General features: G+C 38.7%; 1 long non-coding RNA gene across 2 annotated transcripts in view; it reads left to right on the top strand.

Annotated features, from left to right (window-relative positions):
* The window catches only part of LOC134155893 (uncharacterized), a 64,741-nt gene extending 48,857 nt beyond the window's left edge, over positions 1–15,884 (top strand). For both annotated transcript variants that reach the window (XR_009961764.1, XR_009961763.1), the window contains one exon: positions 15,768–15,884. This is a non-coding gene — a long non-coding RNA (uncharacterized LOC134155893). The remainder of the gene's footprint in view (positions 1–15,767) is intronic.
* Positions 15,885–21,156: the final 5,272 nt, after the last annotated feature.

Raw genomic sequence — 21,156 nt, 5'->3', positions numbered from 1 at the left:
AATTGATAACTGGAAACAGCTTCAGAAGAATATGCTTTTAATAATGTACATATTAATTATAATGTTCACTAACAAGTGCTAGAGCAAGAAGCTTTAAGCAGATTAAGCAGTAGTTTAGATAGAGTGTATTATGCAGACAGAGTTATTTCAGCTACAAATTCCCACCAAAGTAAAACTGATGTAAAATCTCACAGACTTTTAATGAAAAAGATATAGCTGAATCACCTTAATAGACTGCGGGGTTAACAGACCTGCCCTGTAAAAATCTTTTGGGATTCATATTTCAGTTTTCCAGGAACCTGCATGTAATAAACAAACCAAGAAATGGGCGTATTAAAATAATTAAGATAAACCAAAGACTCCGCTCAGGTTCAGTGAAAATGCTGCCTTTAAAACAAGAGGCTGGAGGGAGAACCATTAATATGTAAATGGCTGGTCATCCTCCTTTGCAGCTATAGCCCCTTTCTGGCTATGGCAAGAACAAGACAGAGTTCATTGCCTGAGAAATGAATCTAGTGATGATAATTATTGAAAACCAAGTATGCTATTTCCTTTGTTAAAATCCTGCTATGCAGTAACATTTTTCAGGTTCCCAAGAAGTGTTCCTTTTTATACAGAACTTTATCTCTGGTAAAGAATCAATACTTTTCATCCTGTGGCTATGGAAATTTGCTGAAGTAGGAAAAATTACATGGCTTCTGCATTTTTTTTGTAGTTAGAGGAATGTATCCTGGAAGATCCCCAAAAGTATGTTCCTTAAAATAGGCTCATTTTCTCTCTGCCTTCAGCATTTACAACTCTCCTCTGTCCAGCCAGCCTATTATGTTTAAAATTAAACTTCTGCTAGCATTCTGGGTAGCATGTCCCAGTTGCCTTACAAGACTTTCCCACATACAAGACATCCTCTTTTTAATAGTTGTGTCAGCTATCTTACATGAAGTTTACTATATACCAGCTTCTCCTTCCCTGTCTGTCACCCTCAGGAAGCATTAAGGGCTTCTGCTTGAATTGTTTCCGGTTCTATTGGGTTGCTAAGCACATTTTAAATGTAGGCTGTCATTTCTTTCTTTGCTTTCTTTCTCCCTGGTCTTTCTTCCTCCCTTTGTCTCCAAGTCCATTTCTGATGTGTTTGTGAAGCTTTCAGCTTCATTAGAGTACTGACTTTTTTTTTGTTAATTTATCTAATTCCCAGTCAAATGAGGACATGGTACTTGTAAATCATTTAGTTTCTCATTAATCTCTTCCAGTGCTGCCTCCATTTTTTAGCTGTCTTCCTATTTACTATCTCTGGAGAAAAATATCCAGTGTTCCCATCACTTGTCACAAGTAATGTCATGGTTGCTGTGGATCCATTGGCCTGAATAATCAACATGATTTTTTTAATTAGAAATCAAAATATTTGCTGCTGCTGTAGAAAGCCACATTTTAAATCCCATGCAAGGAAGTTCACTAAATGAAATGCAATAAACAGAAGATCTAAAGCCTGCTCTGTTACTTTGTGCCAAACCTTATTCATTAGTTTTTCTTTAACTATAGCTGTAGAATTTTAAGATGCTGCTTAGAGGAGCAGAAATCCTGAGAGCTGCATCCTTATGCCTTGATACTTCTCTGGCAGAGATCCCATGGAGATGAAAGGAATAGGACTTCAGCATTCACTTGAGAGAAGCTAGTATCAGCTTACAGACAAAGAATTCTCTCCAGCTATCCTCGACTACAAAACACTGGTATCACATCAGATTTACAAGCTGCTTATAGGTAGATTGGCAATCCAGGGAGGATGCCTGCTCATATAGCAAACTAACAAGAAAAAAGTTTTCTCTTGAAATGAAGAAGTGTTTTTCAAGGCAATAGGTGGTACTCCACCTTCCAGGTCAGCACCAAACAGTGCACTAGCAGGGTAGGAAAGAGAACTAGGCTAAATTCTCTACTCAGTGGAATGGTTGTCACTGCCCATAGTCGTTGCATTAGTTTTATTTTTGAGGTAGAATGGGTCTCACCTTTAATGTTGCCTGGCCAAATCTATGCTTCAGCTGCATGAGAAAAGTAGACTCTTGTGCCTGCTAACATTACTCTGTACTATATGGCAGCTTTTCAAAATGACTTGCATTGGATTTCAGAGATGTTTGCGGCTTATTTCTGTGTAAGCATATATACGTTTTGTGATCTTTAGATCATTAATCTCAGCCATTGTTCTTATTTTATTTTGAAAAGAGACAGATTTTGACAATAATTTCTTTCTTGGTGTCACTCATCCTGAATTTTTCTATAGACTTGTGTGCAACAGTCCCCAAAAACAACCCCAATGCTTCATGGTTATTTTAATTGCCACTCAGTGAATAATCCTCTCTGGCTGTAATGGGATTTAAGGAGCATTAAATGTACTCTGCTACATCTGGGGCAGTTGCTTAGCCAATACAATGGTAAGAATCTTAGACTTACTATAGCTAGAGATGTTAGGCTGATGGGAAGGATTAAACATATACAGATTTTGTATTTGAGACAGCAAATAATGAATACCGCCTCTTCAAGAACAGAGGTCCTAGGTAGGGAAGATCAGGCCGCAGTGTTTCTTCATGCATCAGAAACATCAGAGGAGGTGGAAGAAACTGCTGAAGCTTTATTTGTAAAGTATGCACTGGTTAAATTGTTGCCCCTTGCTGATCAATCTAATCCTTTTAATGAGGCTAGGTAAGCAAAAAGGAGGCAGTAATGATGTTGATGACTCAGAGATTTCTCTCTGTGAAAGAAAACAAGCAGAAGATGGTTGTCTAAACAGCGCAGTGACTCTTCAGGTATCCTTTTTACCTGCAAAATGGTTGCTGGATGGCGAGCTAACCAAGCTCAGAGGTACCAAGTGCCTGTAAGTTACAAGTGCTAAAATACAAATCAGTATACTGTAAGAGTGCGAGATTTGTTATGTTTCAGCCACCCTTCAGCTTGCAGTATGCATTTTTCTTAAGTCTGAATTTGTGTTGGTTCTTTTTGCTTAAAGAATGATGCAGCAGCACAACAGCTCAAAGACTAGGACCAGCACACAAAGATACTGAGGCACTTTGTTCTGCTCTGTCTCCCTATAGAGACTCTAGTGCTTGTAGACAATTTGTTAATCTGTCTCCCTTGATGGAACTGTCCTGATCTGAGGATAAGGGACAGTACTACTTTTATACCCCGTCATTTTTTTTTTTTTTTTTTGTAAGTAATTAAAAATTTGGGGGTTATGCTTTGTATTTAGTGACTGCCCCATGGGAATCATCCTTTCACCAATGTTGATTGCACTGTTTATTGTAACTTCTCATTGCAAAATGTGTAGCTACTTTTATTGACCTGGGACTGCAAACTTTCTGGGGAGAATCCTGACCACTGACAGTCAAGTTACTTTCCTTCACCCAATGAGCTTTTAATTTTTAGGCAAAGTGAAGCAAACTCAGACAGAGAGAGGGAGAGGACTCCTGCCCCATAAAATAGCCAACCACCTGTGGTAAGAGTAGGTTTTTGTAAAGGCCAGCTGAATCCCATCAAGCAGAAGATGAGTTTGAATGTGTGTTTTCTGCTGCTTCATTTGCTGAATTTACCACCAGATTGTGGTATAAAAAAGGGGGAGCAGTAGCTCATTGGTTAGGTGTCCTTTAGATGGCAGGAATAACAAGCACTCTTCCTTTAGACATGCTGAGACACTACCACCTGGATCACCTCTCCACTGGAACACCAACCCATGGACCCAGCAGAGCTTGGCACTCGATTGCCAAGTGATGTTAAGTAACTGTGTGCATAGCCAGAATAGTCTAGATATTTGGGGAACACTCATGTTTACAAGAGTCCCTTGAGGGACTTGAGGATTTATGTGCTAACTGGGGAAGGTGGCAGCCAGCAATTTAATGTCTTTTAGCTTCAGGGTTGGGTGGTAAATAAACAAGTGAAATGTAGATGGCCTATCCTTTTTGTGTATCTGGTACTTAGTGGCTTTATCACTTGAACAACATGGCTTTCTGCCATTGCAACCTCATGCCAAGAAAACCACAGTAATTTATGTTTGATGCCGGCTGTACAAGTTACACAGAAAAAAATAGTTAGAGGAAAGTTTAGAAAATCTGAGTGATTTCTGCAGGGGATTCTTTTTCACCTGCAGGACTTAATTAGTAGGACTCCAGACTGTAACAGTGCAGTGCTTGAAAACGTGTTGGATTGCATTGAGATGTATGCTTTTTATGGGATGCTTTCATATGCAAGTTTTGATGATATAGTGCAGTTGTTTAGAAATCCAGCAGCACTTCCTCAGATAGTTCCAGCCTCTGCACGCTGCTTTGGATATTGTCACCCATTTTGTTTTGGGCCAGAAGGCTTGGATTTGTCTTCTCTTTGTTCCTGTAAGTTTTATTTTTGAACTTGTCACCACAGAAATTTATATGACCTTTACTATAATCTTGAATAATCTAGTTGTAGCAGGCTCAGTACAATGTATGTTCAAATGTACGAGGTAGGTGAGAATATCACATGCATCACCAAACATCTCTGTGCTTGCTTGGGGAGCTGTTAGCCTACTATGCACAAGAAAGTGGAACAAAGCACACTGCATTTCACAGTGCAGAAGGCTAGCTGAGCACTTGGTAACATTTTTCACTTTCTGTCAATACACTATAAAGCAAAAATGTTGGTATCCATATATCTAGGGAACCGTGCATTTTTGCACATCGGTAAATACCATAACTCTCTTCTGCTTGCCAAGATGTGCGACCTACGAATGTGAAGCTTCAAAGGAGACCATTTAAAAAACTAATTTTCCAGTCTAGATTGGCAACGACATGCCCCCATAAAAGAGAGCCACTGAGACCACAGTTTTGAAATCCTGCTAAAAAAGGCTGTATCTCTCTCCTGACACATCTGCTCACTTACTGCTGGAAACCAGTTAAACCAAGGGAATATTTATAGCACCAGTGGGAGAATAAAGTTGGTCCCTTAACTGTGTCAGTATCCATTTCAGACCTGTCAGCTGCCTCCTTTCTTAGTTGAACATCAGAGAGCAGATTCCACTGAATGGTGGCTTCATGCTGCTCTCTGTTGATAGCTGAAGCTTCAATCAATATCAGTGTGAATCGGTTATTAGAACCTTCTGTCTGTACTGTCTGCAGCTCCTGCTCTTGACCCCTGGTCTCTTGCATCTAATATGCACTTGCCCTCTTGACTGTGTAATGCTTCATGGAAGTTTTCTAGTCCATCTATGTGTAGGAGATTTTAAGTATATGCTAATTTTACTGTAAATTATTTACAAGATGAATATGGAAAGATCTGTTTGTATAGCTCTTTTGATACTGGAGAAATCTGATCAGACATTTTCCATCAAGGAATCCTCTTGTCCTGTTTTCCCCTATTTGTCTACTTCATTGAAAATGTCTCCTGCTTAGCAAGTGGTCTGAGAAACTAAGAACTAGTCCCCACAGTATTCACAGCTGCAAATACATGAGAAGTACAATCACATTTAGGCAGCTCAGGCTGACTCATTATGTTGGTGTTTGCACGTTTAGCTCTGTGGTGACTATCTTTAATTCCTTCCCTGCAGTTTAGAATGAGGAGGTCCAGTGAACACGTTCTCAGACGTGCTCAAGAGAGCCCAAAGAATAGTGTTTATGCTGATTTGATATCATTAATTAGGACTGTAAGTGAATTTCCTCAGCTAAACCTAACAGCAATCCTTCTTTGACCTTTCAGCTATTGTGGATTATTAATAGGATTTTTTTTAGGATGTTATTAGGATCATTTTCATTAAGGTTAAGAGCCCCAAGCTCCTTTCCTCCTAAAAGGATAACGTGCTCTTTCCATTTTAGATTAAGGAAATCACAAACCTGTCAAATCTCATGATTGCTAAAGGCTCCTGCCATGTCATCACATCTCATTTCCTCACCTGACTGTCCTTTGTCTTAGCCATTCGCTGTGTATCACCCTGCCCATTCTCCTGCATTGCGAAACCTGATGATGGAGGATGTGCATGAGTGATGTGATCTGCAATCTGCCTGCAGCGGCACCTAGTACATGGGTTGGTGAAGGGGGAAGGCCATGAAGCATAGATGTGCCCTCTCATGAGATCTGGTATTCGAAAGAGACTTTCAGAACTTTTTCAGCAGGAGCCTTTTGCCAAGACCCCTCCCTGTCACAGGATTACTAGATCCATTCCCCTATCACAAAAGAAGGTGCTGGGACTTGAATATCAGGAAAGAAGCAGCTTGCAAATACTACAGAAAACCTAAACAAACCAATCTCCTTCAGTGAAGGCTATATGAATACCTTCCTTAATAGCCAGAAGTGACTCTGATATTGAATGTTTACTATGCTAAGAGTCTGAAAAGACAATGCACAGAAAACAGGTTCTGTGGCTGTATAAATCACAGAATTTGAATATTACAAGTGTCCCCTGTGCAGAGCCCTGTTGATGGTCAGTGTTATAGAGAATATAGTTTTTATTTCCCTCTTGAAGATATATATGACCCACACACTTTCAAAAAGAAATATTTTTTTTTCAGGTCCAGAGACTGTAGTGCTGGGACCTCAAGTTCCTCCAGTTAGCTGCCAGAAATTAAATCCAGGCTCTTTGATTCATGACTATGTCTCTTTCCCATTATGCCTGAGCACTGATACCCTAAGCACTTAATTCTGGGAATTTGATTCTGAACCTCACAGTCTTGGCCTTTCCATCTGTGTGCACATACCCAATGGGTGCTACGTCCTTATATGCTCTGGACTGGTATCTCTGTTTAAGGATTCCTGTCTAATATTTCTGGGACTTGGAATTTGCTCTTTTGGATTCTTGGCAGAGAGACCTGATCTTGGCCCTCTGCTTGCTTCCTTTGGCCTTTAGCCTTTGCAGTGTTACGTTCTTCTTTCCTGAGACCTGTCTTCATCTCAGCTGTCTGGGAGAACTCCGAAACTTTTCCCATTCTTTGCCCTCTGGTTTTGCAAAGATTCTGATCTAGCTGTGATCCACAAAGGTCACTGATGCTGCAGGGAATGGAATTTCTTGATATTCTATTTTTTTTTATTTTATTTCCATTTCCTTTCCCAAGTACCAACCTTAGCACCTTTGTTTTTCACTTGGCTTCAATTTAATATATCATTCAACTTTACAGTTTGCCCACTTCAGACCATCTTATCTACTTGACGAAGTTAAACTAATTCAAAATGTCTTGAATTAGTAGTAACATTACAAAAAATATCAATATGGACAACATTCCCTGAAGAGGAATCAAACCATAATAGTTAGAAACTGTCTTACTGTTGTTTTAATGAATATTCACATCCATTGCACTTGGGTATAGATTTCTGGAGATGAAAATGTCCTTGTCAGATTAAACATTATAGAAAAAGTTCACATGACATGACTAGTGACTCCAAAATATAATATTTAATTTTCATTATCCTTCCTCTTGGAAAAAAAATGTGATTTGGTTTTCTAAGCTGTGATGATCTGAACTCTTTCAATAAAAGTTACACAGATTTCCTGAGCAATGTGAAATGACTTTCACTGTTGGAAAATGTTCTAATTTTATAGAATCATAGAATCATAGAATAGTTAAGGCTGGAAAGGACCTTAAGATCATCCAGTTCCAACTCCCCTGCCATGGGCAGGGACACCTCACACTAAACCATGCCACCCAAGGCTCTGTCCAACCTGCCCTTGAACACAGCCAGGGATGGAGCATTCACAACTTCCCTGGGCAACCCATTCCAGTGCCTCGCCACCCTAACAGGAAAGAACTTCCTCCTTATATCCAATCTAAACTTCCCCTGTTTAAGTTTTAACCTGTTACCCCTTGTCCTATCACTACAGTCCCTAATGAATAGTTATACTGAATATATACTATCATACTGAATATATATATTCTGAATATATATATATATTATCACACTGAATATATACCTATTATTTTTCGGAGGACATTAGAAAAAATAACTCCTTTTGACCACATATGAATTATTAAATTATTAGAATTGCTTCAGTGAGCTCACAGTGAGATCAGAGCCTTAGGTAAGTGCAGCTGGTACGTAAGTACACCTAAAAGTGTACTGTGAAGCCTAATTCAAGGTTGGTTTCCCTTTCTGACTACCAATGGGTTCAATAAAAAGCCATCTAGATGGCTCTGCAGGTGGCAATTAGTGTGGCAATTTGCCCTTAAGATGGACCTCTGCTGCACAGTACTGTAAATATTGTGTAGGGGCAGTGTCTAACACTAGATAAAATGGGCCAGAAAGTCTGGTAGTGTAGCCTAGCTCATGTTCACGTAGTTAAATTCTCTTTCTTTCTTCAAACATGATGACTGAGCCCAAATGGCTTAATAACGACATGTCAATGCTGTTCCACCCCAGAACTGAGCCCAGGTAGGACATGAGAGAGTGAGAACTGGAAGAGGTAAGAACAGGTCTGGGAGCATGTTAAGACCTAAATAGTCCAGAACTCAGGTTGGTACCCAGCCCTGGTTAGTTTACAATATGCAGTTATTAAGATTGAACTTCATGAACATTTTAAGTTCTGTTATACTGTAATGATGATTATTGTGATTCTATGTAGCTATAATTCTGTGCTTCAGTAAAATCCTTCCTTTTCATTCCTAAAAAAGGAGGTTTTCCAGCTCAGTTGTAAGATGACCTAACAAATATATCTCCTGTAACCTCAACTATTGGTTTAATGGTCAGTGCAGCCCAGCAACAAATGTCAGAAATTTCACTTTCAGTTGCAGAGGGAAGAAGCGGAAGTTCGACACGTGGCATGTCAGGGATGGACAGAGAAGCACAGGTCTAATTAGCATTCTGTAGGTGATTTTCATCTAGTTCATTTACTTAAGTCTTGACAAGACAGTACTGTTTTCATAGGTCTCTGATTTGAAAGTCATGTCAAAATGAATCAGTGTTCCCTTCCTCTGTGTTGAAACTGTTATCTTAATTTAATTTTTTCATAGAAGTAATGATTGTCCATTCACTTGAGTTAAAATATGAAGACATCTGGGAACTCCAGGTGATATTTTTTGCTGAAAAATTCCAGTTAAAATGTTTTCTGATAAACAATGAAGTTGGTAATATCATTGAAATATGTGGGTTGGTGTTTCTTTAGCAATATTTGATCATTTTGTGTTATCCAGGAAGAGGTATGAAGAAAGACCTTGTTATGGTACAGCTTTGTAGGTAGATTGTCTTTAGCCCCAGTTCTGCTACTTGATTTTTGTAGAAGGACTTGTCTGAATGAGTTGTAGAGGCACTGGAGGGTGTTTCTGTATTACGTAATGAAACAACACACAGACCTCTGGGGTACTACCAAAGAGCCACTGGTTATGATCAGCTGCAAAGGTGCAAAAGTATTCACTGAAGTGAGGCCTATACTAACAGGGTTGAGAGCCAGTGGTCTACAGTGTGCTGTATTGAAGACTTCTGTTACACTTTCATTTCCCAGCTGAGCTGTTCACACGAATGGCCAAAGTGTTGTCAATGCATGGGGATAGTCCTGCAAAGGGGTTTGGCTTTGACATGACCTCCTCAGCCAGAAAATAAAACTCCCTCCTCGTCTCTCCATCCATACACACAGCATGTACACCTTAGTAGTAGGTAATAAATAGTAATAAGTAGCAAGTAATAATTGCTTCTGACAAGGGGGAGGCTGGTTCAGAGACTGACAAATTGCTCTACTGAGCCTGTCTCAGAAAAGGGAAGAGGATAGGAGGGTGCCCCACTGGGAAACTGCAAAACACAGTTCTGGTGGTGAACTTGAGCTGGATGCAGGAAGCAGTACAGCTGAAAAGGTAGAGAGAGGCAACCTTGCCCACAATCCTTCTTCATCTGGAGCTAGACTGCTAATTTCATTTCATCACAGATAGCTCTACTCAGACTATGGCCAAACCAGGGAATGTGACAAGTGATAACAACTTACCACCCACTTGGTGGAGCCACTAGAACTTTGTGTTTGCAGTTAAGTGAGTTGCCTAGAAAACAGCTGAACTGGCTTAAGGTCTTATAGTCTCCTTGCTGTTTTCTACTCTTCTTCTGCCAGAAGTTACTATTGCTGCTGGGAAACCTGTCAAAGAGAAATGTGTACCTGTGCCTCTGCCATTCCCATTCATAGCCTGCCATCTTAGTGAAAGTATGGTATAACAAGTGGAAGCTTGGTATACCAAACTATCAGATGCACTGAGAGATAATGCAATTTTGTTTTAAACTTGGCGAACGGGGTTTAAACTAACACATTTCATGCTTATAGCAAACTATCAGGTGCACTGGGAGATAATGCGATTTCGTTTTAAACTTGGTGAGCAAGATTTAAGCTAACACATTTCATGTTTATTTTAACTTAAATTTTAAATGTCTTTAAATTAATTGAAAAATCATGCTTTTGGCTAAACTAATGTTACTTCATTGTCAAGTTAAATCCTCACATTCAGATCTGAATGCTCCGAAATGTGAGTAGTTGTGGAGATCCTCTTCCTTTGTCATGGAATTATGAATATGTTGCAGACAGAAAAAGCAGGTTTTGGTACTGCGCCATCAGAAATGTATGTTACTTGAATCTTTATTACACCAGATCAAATGCTTCTATGCAAACCACAAAAATGAAATCAAAGAAAATCACCTTCATTAAGGTATAAATGCAACCATTTGCTGTACTTACAAAGATGTTCCCAACCTGCTTTTGGCATAAAATGTGTCTTTTACAGCTTATCTTGGCACATGCATCTCCTGCCTCCCAATTATAAATGCCTTGGGGTGACCAAGTAAATGGTAATTCCAGCTGCTTCTGACAGAAGAAGACACTACTACACTGCATTATTTTTCTGATGACTGTATCTTCCCAATGAGCTGAAACATGCTTTGCATCAGCAACATCTGCAACAACGAGATTTAGAAAGTGGGTCAGGTATATTGATGGATTGGAGAAGGAGAATGGATGAAGGAGGGGATGTGTGAGCATATGTATAAATGTGGATCTACTTTTGCCTCCGTATTTCCATCCAAATACCTCTCTGATGGATTCAGACCCTCTGGCAGTAGCCATAGAGGGAGCTTTCAGTATAAAGTGCATTTACTTGGAGCTTTAGTAACCACAGTTGAAAAATCTGACTCTATTACAGCTAATAGTAATCCATTACGTTGGATTACTATCTTGACTCATATGGGGACAGCATTTCTCTTTGTAATTCCTGAACTAGTTTAGGGCATGGTCTAAGTAACATATTGTTTACGCTGTTTGTCCTCAGCACTGCCCTTTGCTATTTGCTCTGGAATTGTGTATGTGGCAATGACAGTAGGTTGCTTTAGGTGAAAAAATGTCTAAAATAAGATGACAAATTTCAGGAGGGAAATGGCTAAAATCTGCAAGGACCAACGATTACAATCAGCTAGAGAAAGAGGTAGGTGGAAAACCTGTGTTGTTTTGAGGTTGTTGTTAACATATCAGGCAGCCGGGCAGGAGGACGTATTGTGAAAACATCCGCAGTGTGAAGTTTGATTCCCTGGAGTGAGAAAGGAGATGGTGGAAGCAGCAGCAGCTGCAATCAGACTGAGAAATCTCTTCTTATGTTGTTTATTTTAATAGCTGTATTGATGGCTCTGGAGACTGCCTAGTCTTTTTTTTTCACTGGCTGGACAGAGCAGATTTGGAGCATGGAAGCTGCCCATTAAGTTGGCTAATGCATAAACTGGAAGGGGCATCTAGATGGAACAGGCATTCTTGAAGACATCACCTCCAACATCAAATTTAGACCTCTGAAGTAGCAGGCAGACCTCTGGCTCATGTTTAGTACAGGTAAGTCAACAAAAAGGCTACTCTCTGTGTATCCCAGGAGCCAAAGAGCACTTCCTCTAAGCTTGTAATAACATTAAAGTCCATAATACAAAAGCAAGAACCACAAAAGCACACCACACTACAAGGAAAAGAGTAGAAGAGACTGAGGCATTAACAGTGTGTTCAGACTCTAAAGGATCAGAAGAATTTGTCCCCTAAAGAAGTCTAGAAGGTCCTACAAAGTGAAAATCCGTCATGTTATTGATAAAGACCAAAACCTTCAAAGACTTCCTTGCCAATCTGCTCTGAATAAAATTTTTGGCCCCAGACCTGGTGATCAGCTTAAACACTGATGCCTGAGCAAGATGCATCATAATTTGGACAGCTGTTTATCCCCCATGTCCTTTCAGGTTTCTCATTGGCCTCTATCTCTGGAGACAGCTAATGAGGTTCTCTGTTAGTATCAATTATGGATATAGTGATAGTGAGACACGCTAGAAACTGTCTGGACACAGTCTTTCAGACCCATCTTATGCTGACCATTCAACCCACCATTACAGAGGTCTTGTGAAATCTTGTAAAAAAATTAAAATCTGAAAATAAGCTGTTTGGAGTTTTTTGTGTATATTTATTTCCCTGTTAGACCTTGCTGCAGTACGAAGGAGAAAGGGCTCATTATATATTAGCACAGGAGTCTTGCTGATTTGCTTTCCTATGTTGCTACCATATGTGTTTTCTTTTTCACTGTTGTTACCTACAATAGCAAGGATCAGATAGAAAACCTGGCCTTTCCTATGCATTTTTATAAATTAACCTCCTCCAGGTGGGACTACTGTCAAATTAGGTTAACTTTTAGACTCTTTATCCTAGACAAAGTCTCTTAAAATTACACTATGGGCTTTCAAGGCCACTAAGGGCCATATGCCTCTAGCCTTTAAACAAAACAGAAGAAAGCAGACATGTAGACATTGTAAAAGAGAAATCAAGTGAAAGCTTCAGTCCATTCTTTACACCAAGAGTTTGTACATATTATTCTGCAGCAAGGCACAGCAAAGAGGGGGCTGTGAAAGAGTCCATTAGTAGTTATGTTGTCCCTGGGCAGAAACTGTCACTTCAGCACACCGATTACCAGGTAGTTTTCAAACAGACAAATTTATCTGTGGAGTTGCAAACTTTTGAAAGTCTCACGTATAGTTCCCAACAGCTGGGTTTATAATGCCTTATTATGCCAAAAGTTCCATACTACTTTCAGTATTGAGTAGATTCTGGAACCTCCCTGAATACAGTCCTGTTATTTACCATTTTGCTTAACCTTCTTATTGGATTGATTTTTTTTTAGACTGGTAAGGGAGAAATTCTAATTAACTCTCTCAATTTTTGATAGCTTGCACTATTATAAAACTAATTAGTGTCTGACTTTCATTCTTGTGAGAATTAGTATACTGAAAAAAAGCCTCAGAGTAACAAAATTAAAAATATTAGATTTTTCTAATGATTCTGTACTGGGTCAGACACATATTTTTTCCTAGCAACTTCCATTTTCTTTGGAAAGGAAAAAGAAAAGGGAACACTCTTTGGGATACTTGAAGTCCCCTTACTACACCAGTTCTTAAAGCTAGCTTCTGAGAAAATGGGAGCAGTAAAGTGTAAAAGATACTCAGGACTAAAATTGTTACGCAAAAAAAAAAAAAATCCCATTTTCTATCAACAGAGGTTTCTGATTGGAAAATAATGGCACAATTATTACTTCCATTACTAAGAATACTTAGAAATTGTTTGATATCTGAAAAGAAACCAAAGCTTCCAGAATGGTACAAAAGCCCTTATTGCCAATCTGCCACTGTAAATGAACTGACTAACAAGGCACTAGGCTTAAAGAACATATGAATTGATTTACAGAGAAGGGTCAAAAATAGAGCAGTGTTGTCTTTTGAAGGCCAAAGACTGTAATAAAAAGCAAAGGCCATCTTAAAAAGTAATCTGAGATACCTAATTTTGCTACGGTGGGTCAATTTATGTTAGGTAGTATACTGAAATTTCATTGAAGAGTTCTAAACTTTAGGGATTAACCTTTGAAGATGAATCAAATGTCTACATGATTAAGAAGAATTATATACATCCATATAAGTAGCCCTATTTTAAAAGGCAATATGCTGATTTGAGCTACTCATTTAACACTTCCAAATACCAGTGGTAAGAATGTGTTTCAGTGGTTGTGCTAGTTTTAATGTGGCTGAACTGCTACACTGATTCTAAAAATGTGTTGAGACAAACCTTTAGAAATGGGTTGCTTATGTACAGGATGCAATACAGGTGATGTAAAATTACATATTTTGGGTTTATGTTGCTGTTGACATTAAATGTTTGAAGACAGTTATGATTCAGGAAGGAATGTAGTTTTAATGGACCACAGCTGGTTGTGAAGTATATAATTTAATGGCATCCTTATCCCTAAACGTACCATTCTGTATTGTTTTATGTAAGTAGGTACTAAAAGAGCATGTTAAAATGATGTATTTTTTCTTTAGTTTTTATTAGTATGTATACATTTTAGGTTTATGTACTTGTCAGATATTCCCTATAGCTCTTTTCTAAAATAAGGTAGAAGTTTGTTTTGATTTCTTTCCATTGCACTGTTGACAGGCCTTGTATTTTATGACTCATTTGGCTTCATTCTTTCTGATATGCCTGTAGAGTAAGTCTTTGTATTCTTCTGTGTTGCCAAGTACAGAGGACTATGCAGTGTTCTCATCTCTACTATAACTGATTGAGTGAGCAATCAAGTCTGCACTTCTTTACCTGTGAAATCCAAAGACACCCCAAGAGAAAAGATGTCTTGGCAAAGAATGCCTTGAAAGTTTGAATGGAGGGTGTCTCAGGAGAAAATCACTTCTGAATGATTAAATAAAAATATTCTTGGAAAGAATGAATCCTTCTTTCTGCCTCGGTGGCAGGGCTCGTAAGTCTACCAGCACAGCTCATGAGTCTACATAACTGAAAGACCCAGGGATTCGAACCATTTCCCTCAAGTTGCAACTTTTGGTTTGCAGCTGACAAAGCTTTTCTCTACTAGTCTTCCTTTAAAAAAATCTTAAAAATACTGTGTGAATTGCTGTTTTCAAGAGACCAGTTCACACTGTCTTAATATCTGATAGTGCTCCTTAAGTGTCTGATGGCAAAAGAAATAGCAGTGCTCAGACTCCAGCTATTCAGTTGTGAATGTCTTTGTCAAAGTGAAAATGTGTCTGAAAATGGTCAAAAAGCATTCTTGTTCACAGTCCCATTCTCTCATCTGTTTACACGTAGCCATTTCTACAGTGGAAACTAGTTTATTTTTTTATGCATATACTGATCATATTGCAAAAGATCTGTAGGTATCCACATCAAAGCTCTACTCCAGAGTAAAGGTTGTGCTAGCTCATTAAGTGCCACATCTCATGTTCTATCAGCTTCTTCCTCAGCTTCTGTCCTAGGTTTGCCTCAGCTCTATCCACAAAAGCAGTTGGTGCTTTTCATGGGTGTCTTCTTTGGAGGAAGTGGTCTTCTGAGTCATTAAGAAACAGAAACAGGGATTACACTGTTTCAGCAGCAAGGATAGGCTTTTCTCCTTTTTCATCCTAGTTAGGGGCTGGGACTTCCACTTTTTGCGGTGTAAAAAATTTAAAACAATGGCTCATTCTCAACTTCCAAATGTGAAATGCACTCCATGTGCAGGGCACCGTGCTGGATGCAGGAGATGGGATTTCAGATCCTTACCTAGCACACTCCTGAGAGAGTAACTTTAAACAACACACTGGCTTTGACTTGGCCTTTCTGTACACTTTATTATCCGTATGCAAGCTGTTTTCTTCAATCTACCAAAAGGGACTTTTAAAGTTATGTAAGAGCTGGGAATGCTAAGAAGAGTGAGCTGCTTAGCATAATTCTTGTCCTGAGAGGTGCTTATATTTCTTGTTTATATCCTTTGATCTCAGGAAAAATGCTTTGCCACAAACTAACCTTTTATTCTCACTAGGAAAGAGTTGCTGGAGATAAAACTGAAAAAAAAGAAAATACTGAAAAATTGCTGACATTACTGAGATGGTGTACAAAAACCCAGGTGCATCAGGACAGACTTGAATTGTATTTGAATGCGTATCCATTAGGCAACAGGTTGCTTTACTTTCTTCATGGGGAACTAGGTATTAAAACTGCTTCCAGTTATCACAATAACAGTGTTTGGCATAGCTGTGCTTTTTAACTAACAGTGTACAGACAGAAGGGCCATTGAAATACTTAACTTCTGCCTCTGCTAGAATGAGAGAGCTGACATAGACCAGAAGTGCCTTCTGGTTTCATATAGCTAACACTGTCCTGAAGAAGTTAGTCCTCTCCCTGTTGCTGCTTCATTTCTTTTTGAAGACAGAGAAGTAATAAACCACCTAACTGAAACCATCTCTCTAACCTACACCCAGTATTTACATTATTTGAAACATGTTACCATTAAAAAGGTATTGCAGGATGCCATATACTTAGTCTGCTAAAAATTTCCTATTTTTTTTTCTTTTTGAAATCATAGGAGATTTTTTTTTCTTTTGTTTTTTTCAGGTGGGAAACAGCCATGAAAGCTACATTTTTGAGGAAAACCAGGTTTATAGGTTTTTCTTAAGATTCCTGTCATTACAAAACATGAAAGTGGAGAGCTCACCCTTTCTCTGCTTTGTCACCTCTGCTGTTAATGCTCTTCAGTGTTTATTGTCTCAGGAATATCTAGTGAAGCCTGGTTCAAAAGTTTCTACAAAAGATTTAGAAAAATACCTAATTGATGCAGCTGGCTGATGAGCGAAGCCCAGGCTTTATACTAATTGCTTCTTCAACTTTGGTAATCTTCATGCATGTATTTTATCTTCTAACTTCCAAGATAAACCAAGGACTGATCTTTGATCTGTTCTGCCAGCACATACAATCATCTGTTATAGCCATGTGCATGACAGGACTCTGACTTCAGCAGCATTTCAGCCACATGCCAAATCCCCAGCCTTGATGAAGAGTCTGTAGCTTGCCTTGATGAGCATTGTGTTACTTTTGCTACTTCTTTAGCAACATCCAAGCTTGGTAGTTTAAAGATTGCTCATACGTGCCCACACTAGCTGCAGTGACCACAGTAGAGCAGTATCTGATTCTCTAATTTTTCACTATCCCCCCCTGTGAACCCCTTTCTATGCTAAGAATATAAAGATTCCTCCATTTCAAAAAAACAAATGAAAAATTGAAAAACACTGAGGAGGAAAACAAAAGCTACATGCACTTTCAATATCTTTTTGTTTATTAAAAATCATCACGTACAGACACATAATGAGGATGAAAACACCTTGCTTCTATTAGCTGATTTCCCCTAGGCTTCTCTGTCTAAAACACAATGAAACAGGCTAATAGGAATTATATGGCTATCAAAAGATTCTGGTAATGTTATAAACCATAAGAATAAAGATTAGATAGTCCTTTACTTTGGAATCAACAAGATCTTGAGATAAAATTAAAGTCTGAGATTTGAAATATCCTCATTTATTTATTAAAATTCTTGAATGTGATTTCCTTGTTGCTCCTGCTCCCTCTTTTGTCTGCCTGATGCAAACAGCAAACAGAAGCCCTGTTCTGATTGTCCATTTTTAATTTGCAGGAGTGATTTAATCCCTCTGAATTACAGAATGGGCAAGCGACTTCATAAACCTGAGTAATGAGATTCACTAAGCATTATTTTCATCACGAGGATCTTTCCTAAAGCACATATCTACCTCAAGAAACGATCTGCTTAAAACATAATGGGTGAAACAGTATGCTGTTTCCTAAATCCTGCAAGGTTCCTCCTCCTATGAGGTTTAAAATTCTTTCACCTCCCACCAAAATGAGCATTAGAAGGATATAACATGACCTGGTTTGCCAACATTGATTAAAGGATAATGTACAAGATGCATCAGTTATTTAAAAAGAGTATTACAATTTTGATATCAGCCACCTCAGACAGTCTACCCTTTATTAAAGTATGTTGCAAGTCTTCTTTTATTAAACATGGGAATAATAACAGATCTGTAATTATTATTACTGACTTGAATCAACAAAAGTCAGTCTTGAAGGGTTGCATGTTCAAGGGTTATAAATAGCCCTATTTGGACTACCCTACTTTTTAATTCATGAAAATATAATGTAATTTAATAGACTTAAATAACCAACATGGGCATCTAAGCTGGGTCTATAAAATCACAAAAGACTTGCAAGCAATTTGAATGATTTTCTGCTTCAGAAGCAAGTGGGATTAAAGCTAGCAACTTGTAGTTGCCACAGGCCTGAGTTGAATGTCCAGCCCAATGGAGAGGTGGGATGTCCTTTCAGCGTCCGCGACTCTTTCAGGCTGCTGTTGTCTCCTGCTCATCCAGCTTTCGGCAGGGACAGCAGTAAGCTCTGGTATTTGACAGGTCCTCCTTGCCTTGCCTCCAAAGGATGCAGACTTTCGCTGTTTTTGAACTGCTCCCAGTGTTCTCCTCCACCTAGACTCTTCATAGTACGTGTGACCTTCAGGCATCTGGAGATGTGCTGTCTGAAAGAAGATGTGGCCTATGTGTGTTTCAAGGGAATGGCATTTGATCACCTCTGATATGCAGAATGTAATCTCCAGGAATTGTCCTGTAGCCGTATTTTGCTTTTAAATTCAGTATTCCTTTGGCTGTGTTTGTTGTCTTTGCTAATGCTTTTAGGGTGCAAGCCTCACCAACTGATGTTTTGATGTTTTGAGCCTTGAAGTCCTGAACAACATGTTTTGCCAGCCAGCTAATTGTAATAGTGTTACTTTGAAGGCATCAGATGCTGCAACTTGAGAGCCTAACTACTTCTCTTTACTGTATAGAATGATCAGTCTTCACCTTTGGTTGGCCTCCAGTAGCACGGCAATGCTATTCCTCTAGGCATCAAAAAGGTAATGAATGCCCTTCAACCTCCTAATGCTTTTTCTTTCCTGTCTCAGTTACATGCACCAGACTATTAATGTTTGAGTTCCACAGGTGATGTTGATACCAATAGAAGTAGCTATGACACTTCAATTATTAATTGAAGTGCCCCAAAATCTGATTTTCGTAAGTGCAGGGATCTTGCAGCTTTTGTTTACTCCATATGGAGTTGGGAATTCTTTTTAATTCTACAAATGGAGCCCACAGCTTTTCCTGGGGAAAAGACAGGGGAAGAGCTGAGACCTTACTTTATGCACCATCTTGTATTTGCAGAACTATATGGTAATTTTGAAGGCTTCCATCCTTAAGACCATCTAGAAGGTCTGGAATTTTTCTAAATAATTTCTGGAAGACAGAACCATTTGCAAGGTGTTTGGGTTTGCAAACCAAACTTAGGTAGTTCAAAAATCTGTGAGTCTTTTAGATAAAATTGTTTTCTTACTTGGAAAGCACCCTTGTTTTGAATTTTGGGGTAGTATAATGGAAAAATATTTCCATGCTAACTCCAAAATGAATCCTCCCTCTCCAACTGTATTCTCTCTTCCTTCTGTAAGGAATGTATTGTTATTCTACTGTTCTATTTGTTTATGGCCTTTGGTTTTCTGCACAGTTTAGAGGATGCTCTTTATTTGTTGAAAAGGTTGTGCCTTTGTGTAATAAACTTTAGAGAGGGGGAGAGATGATAAGAACAGAAAGGGCATGGAGATGAACACTGCCATATCAACTTTGTAAGCAGAAGAGAGAAGATGCAAATTCACATAGTGGTAAATAGAACAATTAAGAAGACTCTTAGTTCATTAATGTTTAAATGCAGTTCTCAATAGTTTATGTGCAACACAATTCAGTTTTGTGGTCCTGGCTACTTTCAGAGAGGTAGATATTACTTGTCAGTGTCAAACCTTTTAGTCTTCCCTGCATACCACAGCTCATTATGAGGGATCATAGCTTCAGGTAAGGTAACTTGATTCATCTATGCACAAGCTGGGCAAGAAATACATGAATATTTAAAGCTGATGTATATTTACTAGTGCAATATTGCATATAGAATTAGTTGTCTGGTTTGTCTGCCAGCATTTCAAAGCTTGCAGTTTAATTATCACATTACCCAAGTCTGATGGTCAGTGTTTTTAATGGATTCATGCTTCTGCCTTTTCATTCAGCTTCTCCTTAAGGTCTTCTGGGTTCCTTTGTGACCCAGGTGAATTAAAATCTTGTCAGCTTAGTGCATTGACAAATGAAAATAGGTGGCTAATGTTGTCTTTTGATATTTCATAATTTTTTTGCCAAGAATGTCTCATGTACTGTGATTATTTAAAAATCTACACACTTAGGGTAGTCATGTTTTTCACAGACACTCATTGCAGTCAGTTGACAAAGAATGTCATCTTGAGCAGATGCTCACCACTAGCCACCCCTTCTTATATTTACTTAGTATAACAAGAAATAATGAAGTAAGACCACAAAGGGCCATTTAGTTATGTAGCCTGATCTCCTTCTATGTCATTAAATTTCACACATGTACAAGCAACTGAGGGCTGTAACCTGCATTTGGCTGAAACGTGTCTTCCAGAATGATATCTTGTCCTAGCTGGGGTACATAAACCCATTAGAAAATGGTGCCTTTGTCAGCTTGTTCCAGTGATGTATTGTCACCTTAAGAAGAAAAAATGTGTGCTTCACTTGAATATGTCTGATTTCAGTTTCTACCACAGCATCTTGTTACGCCATTTTCTGCTAGATTAAAGAGCCCTTCAGAATCCAGGGTTTTTTTTTCTGCTTAGAGGTACTTATATGTTGTAATCAAGTCAATCTTTTTGATAGGATAAACAGATTGAGATCTTTAAGTCTCACTTAGCAGCATTTTTCTTCAATTCTCAAATCACGTTTTCTGCTCTTAATCTGCCTCCTCTCCAATTTTTCAACATTTTTTTCAAAACATGGACAAGAACATGGTATACATTGGTCTCACCAGTGATATATCCAGAGATAAAACTATCATCTCCCCTACTTTCTACTCCCCTGATGCAGGTTAATCCTTCCTGTTACCAGTGTCAGAGTGAACATTTATGATGAGCAGGTGACTGCAGCTTCTAGATCTTTTTTCAGTCAGTACCACCTCCTTCTCAGTACACAGCATCTACAATCTTTCAAGCTTGTTACAGGGATTTAGTTATAGTAGATGTATTTTGTTTAACAAGACTGAGATTGCCGCTCAATTCAGACTACTTCACGTGGTTGCTTAGTCTTTACTGCATTCACCATTTCTCTTCTTTTTGTGTCATTTTCAGATCTGACCCCCTTTCACAAAAACACACGCATTTAATGAAGGTTCCTTCCTGTCAAGATACTTTTTGTCATTAGTCATTTAGGCAAGTCTTATTTGATTTAGCATCTCCTGTAAAGATATCATGGGATACTACATTT

Source organism: Pezoporus occidentalis, unplaced genomic scaffold, assembly GCF_034315485.1.
Source record: "Pezoporus occidentalis ecotype Australia unplaced genomic scaffold, CSIRO_AGI_Poc_V1 ctg80, whole genome shotgun sequence".
Lineage (NCBI taxonomy): Eukaryota > Metazoa > Chordata > Aves > Psittaciformes > Psittacidae > Pezoporus > Pezoporus occidentalis.
Note: the sequence above shows the minus strand (reverse complement) of the source record. Positions and strands in the feature narration are given on the sequence as shown.